This window comes from Mus musculus, chromosome 2 (assembly GCF_000001635.26).
Source record: "Mus musculus strain C57BL/6J chromosome 2, GRCm38.p6 C57BL/6J".
Taxonomy (NCBI): Eukaryota; Metazoa; Chordata; class Mammalia; order Rodentia; family Muridae; genus Mus; species Mus musculus.
In genome coordinates this window covers 151264366-151286645 of record NC_000068.7, presented here as the reverse complement: position 1 = coordinate 151286645, position 22280 = coordinate 151264366, and the positions used below count along the sequence as shown (strand labels likewise).

The following is a 22280-nucleotide window of genomic DNA, read 5'->3' as shown; positions in this document are numbered from 1 at the left end:
ATGTGTTCTTGGATTCGGTTAGCGAGAACTTTATTTAGGATTTTTGCATCAATATTCATAAGGGAAATTGGTCTGAAGTTCTCTATGTTTGTTGGGTCTTTTTGTGGTTTACGTATCAGAGCAATTGTGGCTTCATACAATGAGTTGGGTAGAGTACCTTCTGTTTCTATTTTGTGGAATAGTTTGTGAAGAACTGGGATTAGATCTTCTTTGAAGGTCTGATAGAACTCTGCACTAAACCCATCTGGTCCTGGGCTTTTTTTGGTTGGGAGACTATTAATGACTGCTTCTATTTCTTTAGGGGACATGGGACTGTTTAGACCATTAACCTGATCCTGATTTAACTTTGGTACCTGGTATCTGTCTAGAAACTTGTCTTTTTTATCCAGGTTCTCCAGTTTTGATGAGTATAGACTTTTGTAGAAGGATCTGATGGAGTTTTAGATTTCTTCAGGACCTGTGGTTATGTCTCCCTTTTCATTTCTGATTTTGTTAATTAGAATACATTCCCTGTGCCCTCTAGTGAGTCTGGCTAAGGGTTTATCTATCTTGTTGATTTTCTCAAAGAACCAGCTCCTCAATTGGTTGATTCTTTGAATAGTTTTTCTTGTTTCCACTTGGTTGATTTCACCCCTGAGTTTGATTATTTCCTGCTGTCTACTCCTCTTGGGTGAATTTGCTTCCTTTTGTTCTAGAACTTTTAGGTGTGTTGTCAAGCTGCTAATGTTTGCTTTCTCTAGTTCCTTTTTGGAGGTACTCAGAGCTATGAGTTTTCCTCTTAGAAATGCTTTCATTGTGTCTCATAAGTTAGTGTATGTTGTGGCTACATTTTCATTAAACTCCAAAAAGTCCTTAATTTCTTTGTTTATTCCTTCCTTGACCAAAGTATCATTGAGAAGAGTGTTGTTATTTTCCATGTGTGTGTTGGCTTTCTATTATTTATTTTGTTATTGAAGATCAGCCTTAGTCCATGGTGATCTGATAGGATGTATGGGACAATTTCAATATTTTTGTATCTGTTGAGGCCTGTTTTGTGACCAATTATATAGTCAGTTTTGGAGAAGGTCCCATGAGGTGCTGAGAAGAAGGTATATCGTTTTGTTTTAGGATAAAATGTTCTGTAGATATCTGTTAAATCCATTTGTTTCATAACTTCTGTTAGTTTCACTGTGTCCCTGTTTAGTTTCTGTTTCCATGTTCTGTCGGTTGGTGAAAGTGGTGTGTTGAAGTCTCCCACTATTATTGTGTGAGGTGCAATGTGTGCTTTGAGCTTTACTAAAGTTTCTTTAATGAATGTGACTGCCCTTGCATTTGTATCATAGATATTCAGAATTAAGAATTCCTCTTGGAGGATTTTACCTTTGATGAGTATGAAGTGTTTCTCCTTGTCTTTTTTGATAAGTTTGGGTTGGAAATTGATTTTATTAGATATTAGAATGGCTACTCTAGCTTGTTTCTTCAGACCATTTGCTGGGAAAATTGTTTTCCAGCCTTTCAATCTGAGGTAGTGTCTGTCTTTTTCCCTGAGATGGGTTTCCTGTAAGCAGCAAAATGTTGTTTAGCCAGTCTGTGAGTCTATGTCTTTTTATTGGGGCTTGAGTCCATTGATATTAAGAGATATTAAAGAAAAGTAATTGTTGCTTCTTTTTATTTTTGTTGTTAAAGTTGGCATTCTGTTCTTGTGGCTGTCTTCTTTTTGGTTTGTTGAGGGATTACTTTCTTGCTTTTTCTAGGGCGTGATTTCCGTCCTTGTATTTTTTTTTTCTGTTATCTTTTGAAGGGCTGGATTCGTGGAAAGATAATGTGTGAATTTGGTTTTGTCCTGGAATACTTTGGTTTCTCCATCTATGGTAATTGATAGTTTGGCCGGGTAAAGTAGCCTGGGCTGGCATTTATGTTCTCTTAGTGTCTGTATAACATCTGTCCAGGCTCTTCTGGCTTTCATAGTCTCTGGTGAAAAGTCTGGTGTAATTCTGATAGCCCTGCCTTTATATGTTACTTGACCTTTTTCCCTTACTGCTTTTAGTATTCTATCTTTATTTAGTGCATTTGTTGTTCTGATTATTATGTGTTGGGAGGAATTTCTTTTCTGGTCCAGTTTATTTGGAGTTCTGTAGGCTTCTTTTATGTTCATGTGCATGTCATTCTTTAGGTTTGGGAAGTTTTCTTCTATAATTTTGTTGAAGATATTTGCTGGCACTTTAAGTTGAAAATTTTCATTCTCATCAACTCCTATTATCCGTAGGTTTGGTCTTCTCATTGTGTCCTGGATTTCCTGGATGTTTTGAGTTAGGATATTTTTGCGTTTTGTATTTTCTTTGATTGTTGTGCCGATGTTCGCTATGGAATCTTCTGCACCTGACATTCTCTCTTCCATCTCTTGTATTCTGTTGCTGATGCTCACATGTATGGTTCCAGATTTCTTTCCTAGGGTTTCTATCTCCAGCGTTGCCTCACTTTGGGTTTTCTTTATTGTGTCTACTTCCCTTTTTATGTCTTGGATGGTTTTATTCAATTCCATCACCTGTTTGGTCGTGTTTTCTTTCAATTCTTTAAGGAATTTTTGTGTTTCCTCTTTAAGGTCTTCTACCTGTTTTGCTGTGTTCTCCTGTATTTCTTTAAGTGAGTTATTAAAGTCCTTCTTGATGTCCTCTACCATCATCATGAGATATGCTTTTAAATTCGGGTCTTGATTTTAGGGTGTGTTGGGGTGCGCCGGACTAGGTGAGGTGGGAGTGCTGCGTTCTGATGATGATGAGTGGTCTTGATTTCTGTTAGTAGGATTCTTACGTTTGGCTTTCGCCATCTGGTAATCTTTGAAGCTAGTTGTTATAGTTATCTCTGGTTAGAGCTTATTCCTCAGGTGACTCTGTTAGCCTCTATCAGCAGACCTGGGAGACTAGCTCTCTCCTTTGTTTCAGTGGTCAGAGTATTCTCTGCAGGCAAGCTCTCTTCTTGCAGGGAAGGTGCCCAGATATCTGGTGTTCGAACCTGCCTCCTGGCAGAAGTTGTGTTCCACTCACCAGAGGTCTTAAGATCTAGTGGAGGGTCCTGTGAGGACGTTGGGGGTGTCTGGAAACTCTGTGTGCAAGGAACCCCAGTGCTGGAGTGGACCGGAAGGGACTTGTGCCCCTGATCAGGCCAAGTTATCTGCTTCCCTAGTTAATGCAGTCTCAGGTCCTGCGCGATTGGATTGGAGCAGATGCTGTGTTCCACTCACCAGAGGTCTTAGGATCCCATGGGAGATCCTGTGTGGGACCTTGCGGTTGTCAGGAGACTCCGCGGGAAAGGCACCCCGGTGCTGGAGAGGACCAGAAGGGCAGATTAGTCTTCAGTCCAACTCCCAACAATGGTCAGTAGCAGCTGTGAATAAAGTAAAAAAATCTAGCAGTTGTTCAGTCCCACACTGCAAGCAGGCGACGGAGAGATGTGCCACTAGGGCACATTTATCCACTAGGGCACAATAGATCAATCCTCTGGGCAGTTCACTGAAGAACACAAGTCAAAAATAAGTACAGAAAAAGATATTCAGCACTCTACACCTAGAGGCATTGTTGCTTTGGCTCTGTGTTCCATGTGTATCAGTAGAAGGCAGAGAAGAGAGAGGCTAGTCTGTACTCAGCACTCTGACTTGTAAACATTCTGTACCTAATTATTGGTACCCTGACATTCCTTGAAAAAAAATGTCCTTCTGACCCAGACTGGGTTCCAGGGTGGGGAGTGAACACAAGACAGACAACCCCCATGTGGGCCCACTTTAGTTGCCGGAATCAGGAGTGAGTACAAGATGACTATCAGTATAGCCCCACGGAACCCAGACAGGGAGCTGACCTGAAATGACCACCAGTTTGGTGCTGTGCTGACCTGGGGGAGCAGACTATGCCAGAGGTGAAGTCAGAGGAGTAGATCTGGTCCTGCAGATCTAAACTACAGGGTCTCCATGGCACAAGGTAACAGAATTATGTGGGGAAGGACATCGGGAGGTCCCAGTGAGAATAAAGTTAATTTTGTGGTAGAAGACAGAAGCTTGAGGGCACACACAGTATTTAAAAACTGTATAAATATAACCAACAGGCAGTGGACGACCCTCTGGCATTGGTTCACCTTGCCACTTTCTTTGCTAGACTTTGTTGAGTTTTGCTGACCCTGGTCTGCTCTGGCAATGCTCTCTCTGGCACTGGTTTGCTTTGCCTTCTTTACTGATCATTACGTGTCATGACTTAGTAGAGAGAAATGCACCAAAGAACTTATTGTGATATTTTGGTGGCTCCTTGCCACTTCCTTGGACTTGGGCAGATTTGCAGAGCCTCAAGGTTTCTTCTGAATCAAACTGCCATTGCTGATTCACGAATGGTGCTTGGCAGTACATCCAGCTGCCACTATGATTTGTGTAAACTGAACTGTTGATATCCTGACAACAACAACTGGAATCCCATCAAAGAACTATTTCTAAAGAGGTCTACACCATACTTTTCTTTTTTTTTTTTTCTTTCCATTTTTTATTAGGTATTTAGCTCATTTACATTTCCAATGCTATACCAAAAGTCCCCCATACCCACCCACCCCCACTCCCCTACCCGCAGACTCCCCCTTTTTGGCCCTGGCGTTCCCCTGTTCTGGGGCATATAAAGTTTGTGTGTCCAATGGGCCTCTCTTTCCAGTGATGGCCGACTAGGCCATCTTTTGATACATATGCAGCTAGAGTCAAGAGCTCCGGGGTACTGGTTAGTTCATAATGTTGATCCACCTATAGGGTTGCAGATCCCTTTAGCTCCTTGGGTACTTTCTCTAGCTCCTCCATTGGGGTCCCTGTGATCCATCCAATAGCTGACTGTGAGCATCCACTTATGTGTTTGCTAGGCCCTGGCATTGTCTCACAAAAGACAGCTATATCTGGGTCCTTTCAGCAAAATCTTACTAGTGTGTGCAATGGTGTCAGCGTTTGGAAGCTGATTATGTGGTGGATCCCTGGATAAGGCAGTCTCTACATGGTCCATCCTTTCATCTCAGGTCCAAACTTTGTCTCTGTAACTCCTTCCAAGGGTGTTTTGTTCCCACTTCTAAGGAGGGGCATAGTGTCCACACTTCAGTCTTCATTTTTCTTGAGTTTCATGTGTTTAGGAAATTGTATCTTATATCTTGGGTATCCTAGGTTTTGGGCTAATATCCACTTATCAGTGAGTACTTTTCCCTATTAACCATTCCTTTCCACTAGCTCTGATGGATAGTGGACTAGAAGGGAGGTCAAAGTGTTTCAGAACCCATATAAAGTAGGCTTTGAAAAATCTAAGCCTACTGTACAGAGACAATGGTTATCCATCTTTTCTTGCTTAACCAGTAAGCATAGGTAGTTACTTTTGAAAAAAAAAAAAACAACTCATTGATTTTAAAAGGCTACCTTTCCCCATGGCTGCCATTTCTTAATTACATTTATAAAGTAATTGGCTTACATGACAATACATTCCCTGTTTTCACTCTAGTTTTTTTTACAGTGCATATTCAATTTACATTTTTACTAGTGAATATTTTATTTATGTATTTAAAGGAATTCACTATATTTCAGTGTATGAATGTGGACTTTGACCATATTCATTCACTCTACTTCTTTCTTATTTATCTTTTCATATCTTAGGAGAGCCCTGTTTACTTAAAATCATCACCATTAACTTTATAATATATTTTTTAAACTTGAAAAAATATTTATTCATTTACATGTGTGCTCTGTCTGCATGTATACCTGCTGCCAGAAGAGGGCATCAGAACCCTTACATCGGTGGTGATGAACCACCATGTGTTTGCTGAGAATTGAACTCAGGACCTCTGGAAGAACAGTCAGTGGCATCTCACTAGTCTATTATATATTTTTTAATTTAGTACTATTTTAATAAAATTATTAGATATTTTCTTTGTGGGACCACACATCTATAAAATCTTTTCAGGCAAGCATTAAGTAGGCAAAATATTAAGAATATCTAAGGTACTGGCTTTATATTATTAAATTTCTGGATTCATCATTGTTTCTACCATGCATAAAATTTATAGCCTATTTTAAAACAGTGTTTTCACGACAAGGATATTCAACTTTGAATACAAGGGATATTGTGAAGGGACAGACACAGGAACAACTAATAATATCATAACATCTGTTGAGGGCAAAAGTAAAGAGAAAAATAACATTGTGTGCATTATTTGATAAAATAGAAAATAGCAGATCTTTTGTTGCCATTTCCATAAAAGTATTTTTATTGGAAATCTAAAAATCCATTTGGAAAATATTCCAACAAATCCTCCTCATATTAGGGAAACTCTTTCACTTTTATCAATTTTTTAAAAATTGATGCATGTGTTCCATATTTACATACTTTCTATTTTTGTGTCTCTCAACTCAAATCCATGACCTCTTTTTCTTTAACTGTTTTTGCTACATGGTACAAGATTGTATATTCTAGGAAATTCTAATCATAACTCTTGACCATATGGTTTTCTAGACAAGATCTGAATGATGACAACCCAGGTTGCTGTGGCAGCATGGTCAGGAGAACTCTCACAAGAGCAGTACAAGAAATGTTAGAGGCAATTAATGACCATTAAAGAGGAAAATTGAGTGTTCTCTATGGATGAACCCTGTAATGGGATATCTAATACCAGGTGGTCAGCCAGCCCATAAAATATTTTCATATGGAAACACTAAATGGACTCACCCATTTGTATGTATACATCTATTTGTTTTTTTTATATATATATATAAAATGTTAACTAAAAAAGGAAATTCCTTTTTGAAAAGAAATAAGCTTTCCCAGGGCCTACCACGCAGGTGTGAGAACTGTACATGTGGAAACCTCACTGGAGGTGGGTTACATTTAAGTGTTACAAAGAAGAATAAGAGAGGACAAGACAAGTCCCTTGTTCATGCCCATATTGCTCTCTTGACAGCCCTGAATGTCAGCCCAGAATTCTGGCTCCACAGCTCTTGGAAATATGCTGTGATAGCAGTCTTTATCTCCAAGGGTTTGTATGCCAACAATAGCAGAGGATTCCAAATCAGTCAGTTTATGGTGATAATAGATAAAATTCGTTTTTGATGGTCCAACACATTCTGAGAATAAAGACATTATCTGGGCAATTTGGGAAATCTGCTTTCCATGAACTAGGTACCCTCCCTCCCTCCCTCTTTCCCTCCTTCCCTCCTTCCCTCCTTCCCTCCATCCCTCCCTCCCTCCCCCGAAAAAGGGCTGACTGGGCAATCTTTTATGTTTTTAGCTATTTATCTGTACTTCAGAACTTACTCGGCCATACTGTAGGATCTTTAAACCTCGTTTTCTCTACTATATTGCCAATATTCAATTTTCTCTCATGTATAAACACATTCCCTTCTTCCTAGAACCTAAACAACTGTGCAATTGACACATCTGGAATTCTGGATAACCTTGGAATACAAAGGTCATCCTGATGGGGACACGAACCTCCTCCACTGGGAAAACTGAAGCTCACTGTGCTGTGTGCTCACTGCAAACTCAAGTTGGACTGTCTTTCTACCCGAAATGATGACTTTATTCTTTCCTGTATTGCATGTAGGTAGGAGAAAGGGGCCTTCCATGTTTTTAATCCCCGTTGATGTCGGGGGCACAAAGGACTCTGGGTGAGGCAGCTGTGGTGCATTATATTTGAACAGCAAAGGCTTCTGGGTGAGGCAGTTGGTGTGCATTATATTCGAGCGCAAAGGCTTCTGGGTAAGGCAGTTAACAAACTTTGCCGTTGCTCCTGCGCAAAGGCCTCTGGTTGAAGCCGTTGGTGGGCAGTGCTGCTGCCTGTTCTTGGAGGACTCCTTTGGACCCCGAGGTTGTAAGCTCAAGCGGGTTGTTGTTTCAAATGAAAAGTAGGTAAATGTAGTAAATGTCTAAAATTTTAGCCGTCTAAAAGTTTAGACATTTAACTAAAGTATCTGATATCTACCTAATAGAAATATTTACTGCAGGAGAACGTTACTGTTTTTTTTTTTTCACCTTTATATGAGCTTCTTGGCGACAAGCGTTGGTTTCTTAAACCAGGTGTAGTACACAGTGCAGCACCATTTAATTTCCTTACTTGACTTGTAAAGTAGTTAAGAGCATAGCCTGCCCATTACATTTTTGTACATATCTGAAGCAGGTTACTCCATGATTTTAAAGGCACCTTCTTTATGATGGAAGGATATGCCAGCAATTAATGGTGGGATGGTTTCAGAGGAGGGAGGGGAAGTAAGATTTCTAGGACTGCTGTAACAAACTTGAGTTAAGGTAAATTTTATTTATTTATTTATTTATTTATTTATTTATTCATTCATTCATTTATTTTCGAGACAGGGTTTCTCTGTGTAGCCCCAGCTGTCCTGGAACTCACTTTGTAGACCAGGCTGGCCTCGAACTCTGAAATCCGCCTGCCTCTGCCTCCTAAGTGCTAGGATTAAAGGCATGCACCACCACTGCCCGGCTAAGGTAAATAAATTGCCTCACACACTGGTGTCTAGGAGTGTAAAAGCAAGGTTTTTTTCTGGGCTGGGTGCTCTGGAAGGTCTTAGCTTATGTTAGCTTCAGATATTGTTTTGCAATACTAGGTGTCTTTTGGCTTTTGGCTCACCATAAATACACTGTCTGCCTGTTTTTCCATTAAACTATGTGCTTTACTTTGTAAATGAAGTCCACGGGATTAGAGCCCACTCTAATCTCATGAATTCAACTTGGTTACATCTTGAAAGATTCTTAGCATGGTTGAATCTAAACTGTGCCCCATAGACTTGTGTTTTGAATTCTTGTTTGGTCTTCTCTCAAGCTTTGCTATTTGGGGAGAATTTGGAAGTTTCTGGACAATGGAAGGTGGGTCTTACTGGTTTTGACCCATGAAAATATCTTAGATTCCCTCTGCTTCTTTGACCCCTGCAGTGTGTGTGAATAGTGCTGTGTCCTCCACTCTGCTGCCACTATGTCCTTGTGCTCAAGCTCACAGGGTCAAGCAAATATAAACACTGGTACAGTTTGTCAAAATGATTAAGTCATCTCTTCCATTACTTTTATCAGAAATTTGTCAGAACTATGCAAAATAACTAATACACCCTTAGTTCTAACATTGTTGCCTTAACAGGTTCTGTAGTTAGAACTTAACACATAATTTTAGGAGCAAGGAATTCAATCTACTGAAACATACAATCATAATAGCAGTTGCCATAAAAATTACCTTTGACCAAGGAGAATGTCAATTGGTAAAGTGCTCTTGGTTGTGAGAATGAAGACCTTATTCTTGATACCCTGCACCTATGTAGACTAGGTAAGTAGTTTTTCTGATTATCCTGGCCCTGGGGAGAGGAAGACCATCTTCCCTAGAGCTCACTGGCTTGCCAGTCTAGCTAAGTTGCTGATTCCCAAGTGGCAGTGAGAGAGTCTGCCACGAAGGAAAGGGTAGAAAACCATCGGGTGAGTGGCTCCTGAAGCGTTTGATATTTGGTTTCTGTGCATGCACAGGCCTGCCCCTCCTGCTTCCAATATCTTCATTTTAACTGTCTTGCTATCCTGTTCACTTCTCTTGGTCTTTTTTGGGGGGGGGTTGGTGGGAGGAGGAAAGGGTTTATTCAGCTTACACTTCCACATTACTGTTCATTACAGAAGGAAGTCAGGATAGGAACTCACACAGAGTGGGAATTTGGAGGCAGGAGTGGATGCATAGCCATGGAGGAATGTTGCTTACTGGCTTGCTTAACACTGCTTTGCTTGCCTTTTTTTTTCCTTCAGTCTCAAATCTATGGTGTTTTTACTTCAAATACAATTTATTTTTTTAACTATCTTGTGTAGACTTTTTTTTTTTACCATTTGTCTTTTTTGTTAGATATTTTCTTCATTTATAGTTTAAATGCTATCCCTGAAGCCCCCCTCCCTTCCCCTCTCCTCCTGCTCCCCAACCCACCCACTCCCACTTTCTGGCCCTGGCAATCCTCTGTATTGGGGCATAATGATCTTTGCAGTACCAAGGGCCTCTCCTCTCACTGATGGCCAACTAGGCCATCCTCTGCTACATATGCAGCTAGAGACACAGCTCTGTGGGTCCTGGTTAGTTCATATTGTTGTTCCTCCTATAGGGTTGACCATTTTTTAAAGTATAAGATACACCTAACATCCAGTCCATCATCTTGGACAATTAAATAGAACACTCTGTCATTTATCCTAACATAAAAGACTTATAACTCCATATTTTATGTCCTTATTTTGCTTGTATACTATCTGAGAACTATATTCTCAAATACATTTTCTCAGTGTTAAATAGCCTGGGTTGGCTATGAGACTATAAGTAGTCTTTCTTATTTGTTTGTTTGTTTTGTTTTGTTTTGTTTTGTTTTTCGAGACAGGGTTTCTCTGTTTAGGCCTGGCTGTCCTGGAACTCACTTTGTAGACCAGGCTGGCCTCCAACTCAGAAATCTGCCTGCCTCTTCCTCCCTAGTGCTGGGATTAAAGGTGTATGCCACCACGCCCGGCAATATGTAGTCTTTCAACACCATCAGAAAATTGAGCAACATTATCTGAAAATATACAAAGCCTAACACAGCTTCCAGAACTAAGACAAGTTGTAGAGAGAGCTGCCTACCTATACAGCTCCAGTCAGTGAGGAAGTTGGAGCATCAGTTTTCAGCCTTCTTGCCCAGGGTCATCTGACAGTCCTTTGAAAAACAGGAATTGTTAAGGACTACCTCATTCTGTCTCAGCAGAACTAAGCTGTCCTAACCTGTAAATTGTGTCCTCTCAAGAATGGTATAGATCTGCAGGAATGATAGGCAATTTCTGCCCAGTGGCCTCCTAGCTGCAATGTACTATCTTACCTGGAGGTAGAGATGCTCAATTTCTTCTTTGAATCCCCAAAGTGGGACTTCTAGGAGCAGATAGGTCTCATCAACAAAATAATAAATAACATTATATGTCATATTCTGTGGATTTTTGATGTTTTTGAAAACCAACTATCTATGTCAATTAATCTGGACTGTTGTCTGTTAACTACTCTCAGCTAGTTCTAATTAAGTTGTCTGAAAACACCCTAACAATAAACTTAGAATCCTGAATTTGCTATTTTGCCCTTAACTCGCCGGCTTAAACATCTCAGATCAGTTTGTAATGACAGGACTGGGTGGAAACCTTGTACTTTTAAAGTTTTTGTATCAATAGAAGAAATTTATACCAATGCTAACCTTGATTCTGTATCGACATAAATTCTATACCAAAATAAGAAATTATGACTTCAATTTAGTAAGTATTGTAAAGATTTCTAGCAAATGCAATTATTATTACACAATCAATTGTAGCTATTTCTTCACTGTTTTAATTATGACCATTTCAACATTCCCCAGGAAGACAACTAGAATAACCACATCTAGACCCCAAAGTCCAGAAAACTGGGGCAAAGACTCTTCATAACTTCTCCAAGCTGAATATGGGTGATGGGATATATTTGAAGTGGGGAAGTGTAGGGAAATTGGGGGAGCTGGTTGGCCTTAAAAGGACCACACCAATGATTGTTTTAGTGTCTGGTGTCTGTATCTTGACTGGATCTGGCTAAAAGTTCAAGAGATCAGAAGTTGAAAGCAGGTCAGTTCAACATCCCTGCCGATGATAGTCACTAAGGCTGTATATTCTGTAATATACAAATCTCAAAACAAAGTTTTAATATTATCAAGATATCTTTTTGTTTGACTCTCTTGAATCTAGACCTTTAGGGGTCTCCCTTCATCATATCTGATCCATATGGTTCTGGAAGGTGTATACACACTAATCGCCTTATCTAAAAACACAAAGACAAAACCTTTCTCCCCAATCAGCATATCCTTGGGCCAGTAACCAGAAAAATCTTAATTTTGACCTCTCTCCCAAAAGACTAATATACCACAATATTCAAAATCACATCCAGTGGAAATTAACACAGTCTAAAACAAATGAAGTAAACTAAAATACTGTATGTGCCTATTCTTAGCCTTTTTCTATTTTGCCATGCTAGGAAATTAACCTAAAATTCCCATGGAGTCCATGTTCAAAGAATGAGTTATCCTGCAGGACTTCAAATCTTCCCTAAACAATTGTTTTCATACAATTTCCCTGCTATCCTAAAAACATTTTGCTTAGTGTAAAAACCTATTTCAGGCCTTTTTCCTAATCTTTCATGTCAGGATAATCAACCCAAAATTCCAGTAGAGCCCACGTTCAAAGAATATGAGTTAATTATCCTGCAGACCTTATTTTACCATCTTTAAAACAATTAATTCACACTTCCATCTGGCCGTGTTTATAAGCAGGGAGCTTGTCAAACCAGGATTTTAACCAAAGTTCCCATGGATCCCACATTAGAAAGAATATGAGTATCGTGTAAGATTTATTAGAACATTATACCATCTTTAAGGCAATTAATTCAATTTTCACTAGTATCTGCCTATAAGAAGCAAGTAAAGTAGATTTACTGGTTAAGCTCTCTGCCTAGAGCAGCCATCCTGTTATACTCTCTAACAGCTGTGCTCTCTTCCTGGAGCCACAGACTTATCTAGTCTTTAGTCTATGGCTTTTTATTGGGGAATTGAGTCCATTGATGTTAAGAGATATAAAGCAAAAGTGATTGTTGCTTCCTGTTATTTTTGATGTTCTTTTTATGTTTGTGTGTCTACCTTCTTCTGGGTTTATTGAAAGAAGATTACTTACTTGCTTTGTCTAGTTCCTTCCTTGAGGTGGCATTTTCCATCTATTATCCTTTGTAGGGTTGGATTTCTGGTAAGATATTGTGTAAATTTGGTTTTGTAATGGAATATCTTGGTTTCTCCATGTATGGTAATTGAGAGTTTTTCTGGGCATAGTAGGCATCTGGCATTTATGTGCTCTTAATTTCTGTATGACATCTGCCCAGGATCTTTGACCTATCATAGTCTCTGGTGAGAAGTCTGGTGCAATTCTGATAGGTCTGCATTTATATATTAGTTGACCTTTTTCCCTTACTGCTTTTAATATTCTTTCTTTGTTTTGTGCATTTGGTGTTTTGGTTATTATGTGATGGGAGGAATTTCTTTTCTGGTCCAAACTATTTGGAATTCTGTGGGCTCCTTGTATGTTCATGGGCATCTCTTTCTTTAGGTTAGGGAAGTTTTCTTCTATAATTTTATTGAAGATATTTACTGGCCCTTTAAGTTGGGGATCTTCACTCTTTTCTATACCTATTATCCTTTGGTTTGGTCTTCTCATTGTGTCCTGGATTTCCTGGATGGTTTGGGGTAGGAGCTTTTTGCATTTTGCATTTTCTCTGACAGTTGTGTCAATGTTTTCTATGGTATCTTCTGCCCCCGAGATTCTCTCTTCACAGTATGTGAATTACATCTCTGGATTCTGGTTCTCTTCTGGCTCCTTCATTGGCCTTTGGTCCATGGCAAGGCAAATGTCTCTTGAGGGCATGGATATTGGTGTGGTTGTGTCCAGGGAGAAAACACAAGCATAGTTTCACTTCTTGTAAGAAGAGGAGTGGGAAACTGTCATTGAGAGGTTATTGGGTCCCTCCATGTAACCAATGGGAGGGAAGTGTTCCTCGGCAAAAGTTTCCAATGTTTGGTAGCAGAGCTCAGCCTTTGCTCACTGAAGGAGAGAAAGATCTAATGAAATAGGATTGGCATCAATGCTAGGTGTGGATCTCTTTTGGATTCTTGGGACAGGAGCCAAGCAAGTGCTCCTTTAAGGAGTGATTTGTTCTCTTTATGATTGTTTGTCCTTGAAGATGATAGGGTATCCCAAAGGAGTGACTGATCCTCCACGAGGATAACAACTGCTGAACTATTCAAATGAGTAAGAATGTCTATTGCCAGACAAGAGTGTCCACAGCACTCCCCTTATTAATATTGTTGATTTCATGGCCTTAATAGAATGATAGGCCTTTTCTCCTGTCATGGCCACCTCGTATAGAAGGCAGAGTAAATATTTACCACAACACGTACATATCTAAGATTACCAAAGGCTGGGTAATGGATGATATCATTGTCAGATTGCATTGGGGAGTAGACCTCTAGGGTTAACTTCTTATAAGCCAAGAGGCCCCAATGGTTCAAGGGGTGTGAACATTGCACTGTATCTTGTAAAATGTGTATATTGTGACATGGGCAATTTGGGCAAGAGATTATGAAAATTCTGAGGGGAAAGGTGAAATTGTTGGTGTAACATTCTAGCTTGTTTTAACAATTCCATCCACAGCCGTAATCATGGCATCAGGTCTCTCATTTCCTTTTGTTAATTTGTAGGCAATATAGAATGTGATCGTATATGAGAGATGAATCAGAGATGTGCCCTGTTCTTTAAATACTCCTGGATAGGGTCATGCTACAGTTAAAGCAGGTGTTAACTATGGGGGACCAGTTGACCAGTGATTAGTTCCGATTGTTTCCTGCCTTTTAGGTAGGTATTTAAGTTTTAAGATCGTTTTTTCACAATGATGAAAGTGTCCCTGATTGTTCTTGAATTGTTGGCATAAAAAAGTTCTCCAAAGACTACACAATGCTATTTGTTTCTTTGAATGCAAACTGAGACCTCACTGATTCCTCGATACTACTTCTGCCAATATGTCTACTTGGTATCCACCCTGGATATCGAGTCATCTAAGAACCCTAAATCTTGTTAAACTTGAGTAGATATTCAAGGTTCTAAACACTTGATCTTTGAGGAAAACTGATGTTCCTAGTACAGTAGACCCTGCATTCCTGCACTCATTAAGAGTGGAATAGTATGGCTACTACATGTTTTGATCAAGTGTGGCCTGGTGTCATGGCTAAAGGTAGGTGGCTTGCATCCCCATTGTAGATATAAACTTGGGGACAGATGTGAGTAATGCCACAAATGAGTGGATGTATCCCATGCACAATGTGGAAGACCAATGGACATTGGACAAAGTGGGAGACCAATAGACATTGGAAAATGTAGATAACCTGATACCTTTGATACATGTTCACCAAGTATCAGAAGGGACAGGAAGGAACAGTTGTTGACAGTTGGTAACTCTCATAGTGAGGTTCTGGATACTATCTTCACAATTATGCACTGAGAGAGAAGCCAGGTAACCTGATACCTTTGACAGGATGCATAGTTCTTATCCTTATATGTCACCTATGATTGATATGGCCTGGGTCCATGAACAGGCATCAGCAGTGGTTTGTGACAGTTCTACAGTTGAAAGGTTGTAGGACATTCCTACCTAATAAGAGCATTTTGGATCAAGGTAGAACCAATAAAACTGTGTCAGGTTAGATGAAGATTGATTGAGGAAGAAATGGTTGCTGCTAACATAGTCCGGAGGAATTCCATTTAAAGAGATAGGTGAAGGTGTCTTGGGGAGAATAGAATAGGTGAGAAGGTAGTTACCAGACCCTATAGACTTGTGTACCAGGGGAATCTAAGGCACCAGAAAGAATTCTCTATTGAAGACTGTGGGCTTAGACACTTCTTGTTTTACCTAATATCTTTGAATTGTGATTGAGGAACCCAGGTCCAACACAACTGAATTGCTCAAGGTATTCTGGCATCCCAGAGCAATTTGCCAGAATAGTTATAGATGTCTCAAGAGTTTAGGTTAGGAATTTACAATGTTAAATTATTTTAATTGGCAGGGTTGGTTTTAGGTTTGGGACAAAGGATAAATACACCATTGTTGGTCTTTCCCCAGGAAGACAATAGTTCCACATCTACAAAAAGCCTAATGATATGCACCAGTACCCTAGCAAGTTTGCCTAGTTGTGCTGGACATGCATAGATTAGGATGACTTGTAGGTTCTTTTTAAATTGTAAATGCCCACACTTCATCCCAGAATGGCAGTGAAAGAGCTTACAGTAATCTGCTTCAACTTAGATCAATTACATGTTGTAAAAATGTCTTATACATGAGAGCACAAGCTTCAGTTTTCAAGTGCATGTTCTATGTGGGCTAGAACAGCTAAACTTTAAGGGCGTGAATATAATCTAATATGCTAACATTATGACTATCATAGTATAAAATGTGAGTAAGAAAAGATTAGCGATAAAATATTAAACCTTGAAAATTTTAATCTTGAAGGATCTCCATTAAGTCAGATTTCACCTCTGTTGGCAAGTTTTTCTTTCTATGAAATCCTCAGGTGCTTTCTTGAGATGAGAGTGATGAATCCAGGAAGGAATACCAGCAATATCAATAGTGTTGGGCATCCTTCGTGCACTAATGGAAGTTAGTTTTGAAGTGATGTATCAGCAGCGGTTAGTGTTGATGTGATGTCCCAGCACAATGTCAGCAGATTGGAAAAGGTGGTCAGGTAATGAGGGAAAAAAATGGTATCCATAGTTAATTATAGTCCTGTCAGGGATTCAGAGATTGAGGAATCTGTTATCCCCTCTTGACGTATCCAGGGAATTGTGTGTGTGTGTGTGTGTGTTGGGGGGGGCATCCATGGACTTTAATATGATTAGCTGTCCAGCGGCCATGGTTGTGAGGCTGAGATGAAAAGGGTTTGTTGAACGAATAATTGTTCAGCAGGTGGTCACCGAGTGGATTTGCATAGGGTTTGTGAGGGTATTAACATCAGTTTTAAACAACATTTGATTTATTGATATAGACATAACATTTTCCTTACTATCATATACATGTCCCTAACTTCCAATATGCATTAGTCTCTGGCAGAGAGTTCATTACTTTCTGGAAGGTCTCAAGTCTGTCATCAGTGGGTCTCAGCCGTCATCTGTGGGGCTTGGTGTCCTAGAAGCCTTCAGTCAGAAGATGTGTCTGGACAAAGGAAGCTTTACTGCCCTAGGCTGGTCCAGGGAGATGGAGGGTGCTTCTCTCTCTGGCTTGTGGAAGCAGCACTCTATTTCCTCCTTTTATAGTGATAAACCTGTAGAATAATCACAACAGGGGGCAGAATTCCAGCAGGGGGATGTCTGCACAGTGTGGGTAATGTATATATGGAACCTGAAACAGCTTGATTGTGAACATTTTGCTGGTCTGTTGTTATGGTCTTAGAAAAAAGGCCAGAGTGTTTAAGGAACGTAGTCCTGGAAGGAATCCTTTAAGGGGGAATTACATGTGTTTTATTAAGAAAACCAGAGGGAAAGGTTGAGAATTTATGTGCTGTAGATGGACGAGGAAGAATATATCACGGTAATTATGTATCTGGGATATGCAGTAGTAATAATTTGTCTGTAAAAGGAAATTGGTTGTTAATTAGCAATTTAATATTGATTCTTAACATTGATGGTTTGTCCTGTTAGAGTGGATTAAATATGATTTTTGAGGCTTAAAAGGAATTTTAAACAAATTGTAAGTTTTCAGGGGAATTTTAGGTTAGAAGGCAAGAACATAGTTTCAGGTATTCCTGTTAGGGGGGAAAATAAGCATTAAAATAAAGAAGTATAAAAATTTTGAGATAAAAGACAAACATTGTTTCTGGTGTTTCTCTTAGGGAGAAGAACAAGCATTTAAATAAAGAAGTCTTAAAAATTTGGGGGTTAAGGGTTTTAGGCGTGATTTTTTTTTTTTTAATTCTCAGCAGCAAGAAGAGCTCATTTGTTGTCTTTGTATATTTAGCCCATTTAAATAACACTATGTCTGCCATGTGGCTAGTAACCTCATATGTCCAACTTCCTAGGAGTTCATCCAGGGAATATCTCCCAGCAATGAATACTTCCTGGAGTTCCAATCTCTCTACTGAAACTCCCACCTTCTACTTCCTGTCCTTTGGAATGAGCCATCATTTTTTATTGGGAGATTATTCCTCCACACTGTACAAAAGAGATTACTTCTCGGGCACACAGTAATGAAATCTGCTTGGTTGCCATGATTTTGCTCTTTCCAAATTATGATGGTCTCTTTGCATTGGGAAGGCGGGAACACAAGCTGGGTAAACCTTTGGCATTTCTGTTCAGGCCCTTCTGGCACCATTGTCTTTGTGAGACTTTGAGTAAACTCTGGCAGTACCCTCGGAATTGCTCTGGAATATAGCATTTTCTCTTCTGAGCCTCATGGCTTGTGCTCTCACCCCGAACTTCCTTAGTGGAATCCTATAGACAGCCATAAGTGTTCTTACCAGAAGTGCATGTGAATGAAGATTCCCATAGAGGCCAGAGGTACTGGATACATGGAGCTGAAATTATAACAGTTGTGAGCAACCCTATGTGTGTGCTAGGAATTGAACTTCCATCCTCTAACAGCAGAAAAGGCTCTTAGCCAAATTTCTAACTCCACACACTCCAGATTTTTGTAACCGTGTGCTAATTTATGTCTTATAGTCTTCGCAATCTTAACCTAAATCTGTGGTGAGGTTAGACCAAATTCTCACAATTACGGAAAGATCCAACTGTATCAATTAAATTGAAATCTTAAATTTTTTTAACGTCGGAAGATGATAGACAGCTATTTTTGGGTAATGACTGATTTCCACTTTGCCCAGGTCACTAATAGATTAATGCTGTATGAGGCATTCAAATGATTCCTTAAACGGAGATCACATCTACCCATAGTACAGTTTAGAAACCAAGAAGCTCACCAGTCTCTTGTTTCAACATCTTCATGACTATTTTTGACAAATGGGTTAAAAGTTGTTTGGGAAAGGATAAACTAGTTTTAAGTGAATCTAGTCATCCATGTTTTACATTTTCTATATATGTATTTATATATAGTTATAGTCTCACTACTTAGCCCAGACTAGTATGGAATTTCCTATATAGACTTCAAATGGTGAGAGAAAAAAACCATGGCATTTAATGTAGAAGAATGAAATTAGATGTCTATCTCTGCCTGCATAAAAATCAACTCCAAATGGATAGAAGACCTTCAAGTAAGACCTGACACTCTGAAATTGCAAATGGAATAGTAGGAAAAATTAACCAAAGTGTGGACATAGTTTAGAACTTTGTGAGTTGAACTGCATTTGTCCAGGAAATATGGCCAACCATTGATAAATGAGTAATAAATATCAACATGTGAACTAGTTTAGGAATTTCTTTAATCTTGAAAGCCTCTCTAATTCTAGTTCACATGACAGCAAAGAACATTCTTTGTGCCCTGAAGAAAGTTCTGCTCCCTCAACAGGATAGGAATGGAAGGGCAGAAATACAAGTTGAGGGTGAACCAGATTACTGCTACATAAGTGAGTGCTTTTTGAATAAAGTCAGGGCCCTGGTGAGAATCTCCAATCCCAATCATAAGGCTTTTATAAGATACTGAGATAGGACAACTGCAAAGAGAATTGAGAATATTTCAAAATGAGTTTAAAAAAAACCCCACCCCTTATCCTTTAACAATGTGGCTAGCCTATTTCCACATGTTTATTGAGGAAGAATGTAATTAGGCCTTCTAATTAAAGAGGTCCAAACCTGCCACCACAATAACCAGGATTCTGAACAGGAGGGTCAGGAGTTGTAAGCCAGCCTAGGCAATACAACAAGACCTTTTCTCAGAAATATAAAGGGGAGAAGGATACTGAGCTTTGTGGTCATCTTCTGTAGACTTGAAGGACATTATACTAAGAAAATTAATCTTCAAAACAGAGGGAAATACTGCCCAAATGAAGTCTGAAACAAAAGTGTCCACTAATGATAAACAATAGTAGAATATAGAGATGTCTCTAGGATGGAGACTAGGCAGTATGGAAGAGGAAGAGGGCAGAGATCTAATACACAGAATGAAGACAAGAATGTGTCCTGGAGAATTACTGATGCTCTCACAATGGAAAGAGCTTTTCATTTGCAAGGTAGACATGCTGAATAAGTCCAGTGTCTGTAGATTTACATAGGTATAATTTAGTATAACTCAGCAGGTTTTTTTTAAACACACTATAAGTTTATTGTAATAAGTCAATACTCTATGTATTCAGAGTTATTTATGTCCTATATTTTTTTCCAGGTTCCTGGGTATCACACACTTGGTAACACTTCTGCCTAAGAAATTAAACTCTCAGCTCTCTGTGGACATTCCCATTGGCTAATCTTCACTTGAACATACAATACCTAAAATAAGAAATCGGTCAGCTTTGAATATCTCGGACTTGTTGACAGATAGTCTCCATATTTCATTTCTGTAGGTAATGGCTGTTGTCACTGCTTTAGAGGGGACCCAGTATAAAGAGTACCCCTCACCTCACACACAATGTCTCTCAGCTATCTATGTCTTGTATGTCTGGCTCTTTCAGATGACAGTATTTCTTGAGACATCTTACTGGAGAAGTGGTGCCCATGCCTAAGAGACTGAGGGGGCAGTAACACCAATTGACTCTCCTTGCACCATATACTCAGCAGTGGAGGTAGGGGCTTGAGAAGCACCTTGCCATGGTCACTAGACGCCTACCAGGAGAACTGTCCAGAGTGAGGAAGTTCTCTAAATTCCACATATAGTCTTCTCCAACAACAAAGGGTCAGGGTAAGGTGATGGGTGACCTGGGATCAGAACATGGTTTTCTTCTCTTGTTGATCCCAGTCCGTCTGGCTGATGGAATTTTCTGTGCTCTTCTAGCTCTGGCCCTACTTCTCTGCCAATCAGCAGGAGCCTCTTCCACCAAGGAGATCTGAAAACAAGAGGTTTTGGTAAGACTAACACGTGTATTCAATCATGCCTTCCCCATGGCTTAAGCACGGGAGCATCTTCTGTGTGTCCCTATGGCATCCAGTGTGTTAAGGCTTGAGGGATATCTCCTGCACCAAGCAGATGAAGCTGGCCTCAGGCTTTGTGCCTTGTTGAGTGTGGTCCCAGGAGTTCTTTGGTAACTTCAACACAGGATCTTATAGGCAGCAAAGGCACCAGACTTCTTAAGCCTGCTGCATGGGGACACAAAACCATAGTAACAACAACATACTTGCAGGATATCAGAAAGAAAACAGCATGGGTCTTTGTGTGAGATACATGAGAAAGGCAGGGTATACAAGAGAGTGGCGCTAAAGAGGGGTATGATGCTGGTCCTTAAATCCCTGAGTTTTTGTAGGTGGTGGAAAGTGGCAGGTGACCATTAACCACCCAATGGAAAGCCCTCACTGTCAAACCAGAGGATCTCTGTTGTTTTTCCATCCACAGGTTCTTATTCATGATCATGTTTGGAACCAGATCCAGATATGAATTCAACTGTCAAACACTCCAGACTTCTCCTTGACTCCACTCAGAGGACAGGTGGTGCACCTCACCTTTCATGTGGTCAGATGTCCTATGACAAAATGTTCACCATGGCATGGCAAATGGCTCCGATGAAGCAGTAGAAGAGGTGGTTAGTGTTTTCAAATGAGCGTGGATACAAGAGAAAACTAATTTGAAGGACACCTAAAGTCACATGAAATATGCAAGTACTTTGTTTAGCATGGAGGTTCTCTGGAAAATTCACTAGCATGAACTGTACATAAGTACATCTCAAAGTGTGTGTGTACCTGTGTGTCCCTCCAAAATAGTTTTGATATTGAGAAGTGTGCATCCATATGAGGTTGCAAAGCAACAAGCAAACTCAATAATAGTTACAGTGCTGGGGTGAGTTGTGAAGGTGTCTGAATCTTGGTGGGTTAGGAGCAAGCTGTCCAGCAAGTCAGGATGGTTTTGAGAGCTGCACCAAAAGCAATGGACTCACCTGTTCCTGTCCACTCTCTTCCCTTATGAGCACTCTCTTTGCTCTGTTTCTGACTCTCGCTGGTCAGCTGTCGTCATCTTGGACACAATCACAAGGAGTTCAGGAACTCTGGGGTCTTAATCTGCTTCCAGTATCTACTGTCTCTTCTAATGGCTCATGGGTACATTTGGAGACAGACAGCTGGCCATCTTACCATGCCTGGAAGTTCCTCTAAGGCCCGTCTTCCTGATGGTGACCTGCATGCAGTGGTACCTTCATTCCAGGATTTCTGAGTTACATGGAGCTCCTCACTTGGCTGGAACATTTGTGACACTACCAACCATCATGAAACAACCTAGAGCACAAAGAAGGGAGTCATGAGATCAGACCTGTCTCCTAGACTCCTTGCTGGGTCCTCATGCCCCAGAGGACCCAACAAGGCTATTACACCCCAATAAACACACTGCTCCTGTGCAGATAGGGGAATAGTTTGCCTTTACTTACAACCTGTGATGTAGATATGGCTTCCCACAGGGGCCAAGCCCTGTGAGAACCCTACCTGATTCTCGCCTGAGCCTGTCTTCATCCTCAACAAGCTGCTATCTACTCTCTGATTCCATCATCCAGGAAGTACAGTGCCTCCAAGTACACTTAAAACAGATACAAGAAAGGGGTTTTCAGTACAAACTTGCAGGACTTATGGCTGGCTCTG

The 22280-nt window shown here is 40.1% G+C and overlaps 1 long non-coding RNA gene and 1 other non-coding gene across 2 annotated transcripts; both read left to right on the top strand.

Moving 5' to 3' along the window:
* The first annotated feature begins 3535 nt into the window (after positions 1-3535).
* On the top strand, positions 3536-3671 carry Gm23005. The gene has a single exon (XR_003954236.1). It is a non-coding gene; the product is annotated as a small nucleolar RNA SNORA17 (small nucleolar RNA).
* Positions 3672-7781: 4110 nt separating this feature from the next.
* Positions 7782-22044, top strand: Gm14144 (predicted gene 14144). The gene is made up of 6 exons (NR_166458.1): positions 7782-7876; positions 14273-14426; positions 19891-20068; positions 20145-20403; positions 20497-20567; positions 21052-22044. It is a non-coding gene; the product is annotated as a predicted gene 14144 (long non-coding RNA).
* The last annotated feature ends 236 nt before the right edge of the window (positions 22045-22280 follow it).